Source organism: Chiloscyllium plagiosum, unplaced genomic scaffold (assembly GCF_037043375.1).
Source record: "Chiloscyllium plagiosum isolate Xiang-an unplaced genomic scaffold, Cpla_swu_hap1 HiC_scaffold_23, whole genome shotgun sequence".
Taxonomy (NCBI): Eukaryota; Metazoa; Chordata; class Chondrichthyes; order Orectolobiformes; family Hemiscylliidae; genus Chiloscyllium; species Chiloscyllium plagiosum.
In genome coordinates, this window is record NW_028270161.1 from 64,147,617 (window position 1) to 64,153,137 (window position 5,521).

Here is a 5,521-nt window from a genome sequence, read left to right on the forward strand (position 1 = left end):
TGGGGGCAGAGAGATCGGGAAGAAGATTGCAGGTCAAGAAGGTGGTGCTGAGTCCGAGGGTTGGGAATGAGATAACGTGGGGGGAGGGGAAATGAAGAAACTGGAGAAATCTGTATTCATCTCTTGTGGTTGGAGGGTAACTAGGCAGAAGATGAGGCGCTCTTCCTCCAGGCGTCGTGTTGCCATGGTCTGGCGATGGAGGAGTCCAAGCACCTGCATGTCCTTGGCAGAGTGGGAGGGGGAGTTGAAGTGTTCAGCCACGGGGCGGTTGGGTTGGTTGGTGCGGGTGTCCCAGAGGTGTTCTCTGAAACGTTCCACAAGTAGGTGGCCTGTCTCCCTAATGTAGAGGAGGCCACATCGGGTGCTGCGGATGCAGCAAATGATGTGTGTGGAGGTGCAGGTGAATTTCTGATGGATATGGAAGGATCCCTTGGGGTCTTGGAGGGAAGTGAGGGGGGAGATGTGGGCACAAGTTTTGCATTTCTTGCGGTTGCAGGGGAAGGTGCCGGGAGTGGAGGGTTGGTGGGGGGTGTGGACCTGACGAGGGAGTCGCGGATGGAATGGTCTCTCCGGAACGCTGATAGAGGAGGGGAGGGAAATATATCCTTGGTGGTGGGGTCTGTCTGGAGGTGGCAGAAATGACGAAGGATGATATGATGTATCTGGAGGTTGGTGGGGTGGTAGGTGAGGACCAGTGGGGTTCTGTCCTGGTGGCGATTGGAGGGGCGGGGTTCAGGGGCAGAGGAGCGGGAAGTGGAGGAGATGCGGTGGAGGGCATCGTCGACCACGTCGGGTGGGAAATTGCGGTCTTTGAAGAAGGAGGCCATCTGGGTTGTACGGTATTGGAATTGGTCCTCCTGGGAGCAGATGCGGCGGAGTCGAAGGAATTGGGAATATGGGATGGCGTTTTTACAGGGGGGACGGGTGGGAGGAGGTGTAATCTAGGTAGCTGTGGGAGTCGGTCGGTTTATAGTAAATGTCTGTGTAGAGTCGGTCGCCTGAGATAGAAATGGAGAGGTCTAGGAAGGGGAGGGAGGAATCTGAGACGGTCCAGGTGAATTTGAGGTTGGAGTGGAAGGTGTTAGTAAAGTGGATGAACTGTTCAACCTCCTCGTGGGAGCACGAGGCAGCGCCGATACAGTCATCGATGTAGCGGAGGAAAAGGTGGGGGGTGGTGCCAGTGTAACTGCGGAAGATGGACTGTTCCACATATCCAACGAAGAGGCAGGCATAGCTGGGGCCCATGTGGGTGCCCATGGCTACTCCTTTGGTTTGGAGGATGTGGGAGAATTGGAAAGAGAAGTTGTTCAGGGTGAGGACCAGTTCAGTCAGTCAAAGGAGGGTGTCAGTGGAAGGGTACTGGTTGGTACGGTGGGAAAGGAAGAAGCGAAGGGCTTTGAGGCCTTCGTGATGGGGAATGGAGGTGTATAGGGACTGGATGTCCATGGTGAAGATAAGGCGTTGGGGGCCGGGGAAGTAAAAATCATGGAGGTGGTGGAGGGCGTGGGTGGTGTCCCGAACGTAGGTGGGGAGTTCTTGGACTAAGGGGACAAGACTGTGTCGAGGTCCTGTTCATCCACTTTACTAACACCTTCCACCCTGACTTCAAATTTACCTGGACCGTCTCAGACTCCTCCCTCCCCTTCCTAGACCTCATTCTGCATAGCAAGTATGGACTGACTCATGTGTAAATGTCACGTTTGTACCTCCTTGGAGATCTCTAGATCATGAGGTATGGTAGAGAGATCAAATAGAGTGCGTCCATTTACCATCTGACCAGCTGACAGCCTGAACTTATTGGAGTAGAATTTTCCACTTGCATGTCTAAATGATTTGGATGGTGACCAAACTCTGAAATAAAGGTTACTTATGTCCTGATACAAGTATGTCATATAACATTATGCATGAAATGTCGGACTGAACTGAACAATTTTCATTATTCTTTGTTGAAGTGTTTAGATACCATTTTTAAAAACAATCTTTAATGAAATGTGAGCATCACTGGCAAAACCAGCATTTATAACTCATTCATAATTGCCGAGAAAGCTGTTTGGTGCCAACCACATTGCTGTATGTCTGGAATCAAATGAAGACCAGACCAGATCAGTATAACAGCTGCATGCCCTAAATGACTGTAGACAATGACATGAGATTGTTTGTTAACTGGCAATCTATAATGGTCATAATTCGAATTCTGAGTCCACACACATTTATTGAATTCAAGTTCCACAATCTTCCATGGCATCAGGTCCCCAGAAATTTAGCAGAGACTCTGAAATAATAGTCTGGCAACAATGCCACTAGGCTTCCTGTATGGTTATGTAATTAAAGATGTAGACAATAAGAGATTTAGCTGTTAACATCTGAACTTTCTGAGGCAGAGGAATATAAGTGAAAAAGAGATAATGTCAAAGTTTCACTTTTAGTTTTGAGTAAATAATATGAGAATGAATGACCAAGGAGATTTCAACATTTCCTTCAGTTCTTGCCTAAACTTCCGTTGTGTGGCTGCATAAATACATACATTTGTACATGAACTAAAATACATTAACATGTAACCAGGTTCAGTAGCAATGTAGGCAGGAGCTGTATAATTACCTCAATAACGTACAGTATTTGCAATCCTTGTAGATAAAAAACTCACAGCTGCTGTCAGCCACAGAAGGATAAAACTGCCTGATATAGTGAAGAGTAAAATTATGGACTGCCTTCGGCTCTCCATCTCAGGGTCTTTTTTACCGTTATTTTTGTATCCCCGGATGGCCCTACGAGATCTCGTGGCGATTACAATACGTCTGACAGTCAAACAATTAAATAGGAAGATCAAACAAAATGGAAGCCAAGGGATGAGTATACTTTGTAACCAGGAGAATGTTATACCTAGCGGCGAAGTGAAGAAGTTCAATTGAGCACGACAACCCCACAGAACATGACCAATTATTTGTTCAGGTTCAAATGCAAACCCAAAGGGTATGCTCTCTAGGAACACCAGGGCAGTGGTGACCATTATAACTGTAGCTGCTATCCTCACTCTGCAATACCTTGTTTTCAGCTTCTCACAACATATAGCTACATACCGACCAAACGTGAACACAACAGTGAGCCACACTGCCACTAACAGGCTGGCTGAGTTCATATATTTAAATAACTTACAAACTCCAGTGTAGGAGAAGAAAGGATGTGTAAAGTGTAAACTGAAAATATGATGCACAATTACGCTGAAGATCAAGATCAGAACAGCTGTAGTTAGCATGGCGACCATATAAGCAGAGGTACAGTCAGATAGGCCGCACTTTCCCCTGGAGAGAATTATCAGTGTCATCAGGTTCACTGTAAATCAAATGGACAAAGAATATCAATGAGATCACTCAGGAAACAAAAATCTATAAATTGTGTAACAAAATATTCAAATGCTTTGTGACTCAGACTTGTGGAGAGTATTATCCATAAAGTGTTGGAAATTATATTATGGAATAATAATGCACTGAGTATTGAAAATTTGGCTTGCTTTCAGCATCCTCAAGTTTTTTTTTCAACTAATGTGTACAACAGCAAAGCGTACAATAGCAGTTGTCATCTTCCTTGGTGACGGGTGGTATGAGATAGAGTCTGATCGCCAAATCAAAGAAGTCTTTTTATCCAAGTATTCGCAACAAAAAAAGAAAAATCCAAGACCATTAAAATTGACCACAACGGTTCCAAAGTTGACTTTTTGAATCATCAGTTTCCGACTTTATGCAAATATGACATACGTCTTCTGGTTCATTGTCCAAATAAAAGTCTGAACAATTTCTCGACAATTCAGTAACTTCACAGAACAAAGACAAGTAGCAAGTTCAACTCACTAATGCCTGAGACTGAACTCAATGCTCTTTAATTCCAGTACCTCACACAGATAGATGGATAGATGAGGCATAAACCATCATGAAAACATAAATGAGACATGAATGTCCAGTTTATTTAAGCTGTCTCCAAGATCCATGCTATCACAAGCACAAAGCATAACAACTTGCTTGTTTTCTGATGATACTGCCCCCAGTACCTGCAAAGAATATTAATTTAATTCTCAAAATTGATATTGTATTCTCTAAGCTTTTAATGATTGGAAGATGAGGGGGAAAACAGAGATTACTGACATCTCTGCCCTGAAGGTTTCGATCACAAACATGGCCCAAAAACACAGTTCAAACTGTGGTCTCTTCCTGGCAGATCTTGTCCCTCCATGAGATTGAAGTTAACTTTCAGTATCTGGAATCTGCTTCAGCATAGCACTGATCTGGCTTTGAAGCATCAACAGGTCACTTCTACTATGAAACAAACTGAAATTAACTTTCAATCCTGGTCTCAAATTCTAATAACAGTTTGTTCATTCTCCATTTAAAAACCAAAGCTGATATTCCGAATCCAAAGGTCACCTTTCAGCTCTCAGCTCACAGTTCATAGCTCCATACTAGGGAGTCAAGAGTCATAGGGATGTACATCACAGTAACAGACCCTTTGGTTCAACCTGCCCATGCTGACCAGGTAATCCGAAATTAATCTAGTCCCAATTGACAGCACTTGGTTAGACCGTTCTTATTGAATGACCTTCCTATTGAAGGACCCATCCAGATGTCTTTTAAATGTTGTATTTGTACTGGCCTCCACCAGTTCCTCTGGCAGCCCTTTCCATATACCACCATGGGTGTGAAAACATTGCTCCGGAGGTATCATTTAAAACATTACCCTCTCAGTTTAAAGTTACGTCCTCTAGTGGGCGGCACGGTGGCACAATGTGGGTGGCACGGTGGCACAGTGGTTAGCACTGCTGCCTCACAGCGCCTGAGACCCGGGTTCAATTCCCGCCTCAGGCGACTGACTGTGTGGAGTTTGCACATTCTCCCGTGTCTGCGTGGGTTTCCTCCGGGTGCTCCGGTTTCCTCCCACAGTCCAAAGATGTGCAGGTCAGGTGAATTGGCCATGCTAAAATGTCCGTAGTGTGAGGTAAGGGGTAAATGTAGGGGTAGGGGTCGGTTGCGCTTCGGCGGGTCGGTGTGGACATGTTAGGCCGAAGGGCCTGTTTCCACACTGTAATGTAATCTAAAAATCTAATCTAGTTTTAGACTCATCTACCCCAAGGAAAACACCTTGACTATTCACTCTACCCGGAGGGAGAAAGTGAGGACTGCAGATGCTGGAGATCAGAGTCAAGATTAGCGTGGTGTTGGAAAAGCACAGCAGCTTACAAAACGATGTTACGTCCACACTTGGAACATTGAGTACAGTTCTGGTCCCCATATTTTGGGAAGGATGTGGAAGCATTGGAAAAGGTGCAGAGGAGATTTACCAGGATGTTGCCTGGTCTGGAGGGAAGGTCTTATGAGGAAAGGCTGAGAGACTTGAACCTGTTCTCATTGGAAAGGAGAAGGTTGAGAGGGGATTTGACAGAGACACACAAGATGAGCAGAGGATTAGATAGGGTAGACAGTGAAAGTCTTTTTCCTAGGAGGGAACATAACTACAAATTGAGGGGTGATAGATT

The 5,521-nt window shown here is 45.2% G+C and overlaps 1 pseudogene; it reads right to left on the reverse strand.

The window, feature by feature from the left end:
* Positions 1-2,422: 2,422 nt before the first annotated feature.
* Positions 2,423-4,441, reverse strand: LOC148145912 (putative G protein-coupled receptor 139; annotated as a pseudogene).
* Positions 4,442-5,521: the final 1,080 nt, after the last annotated feature.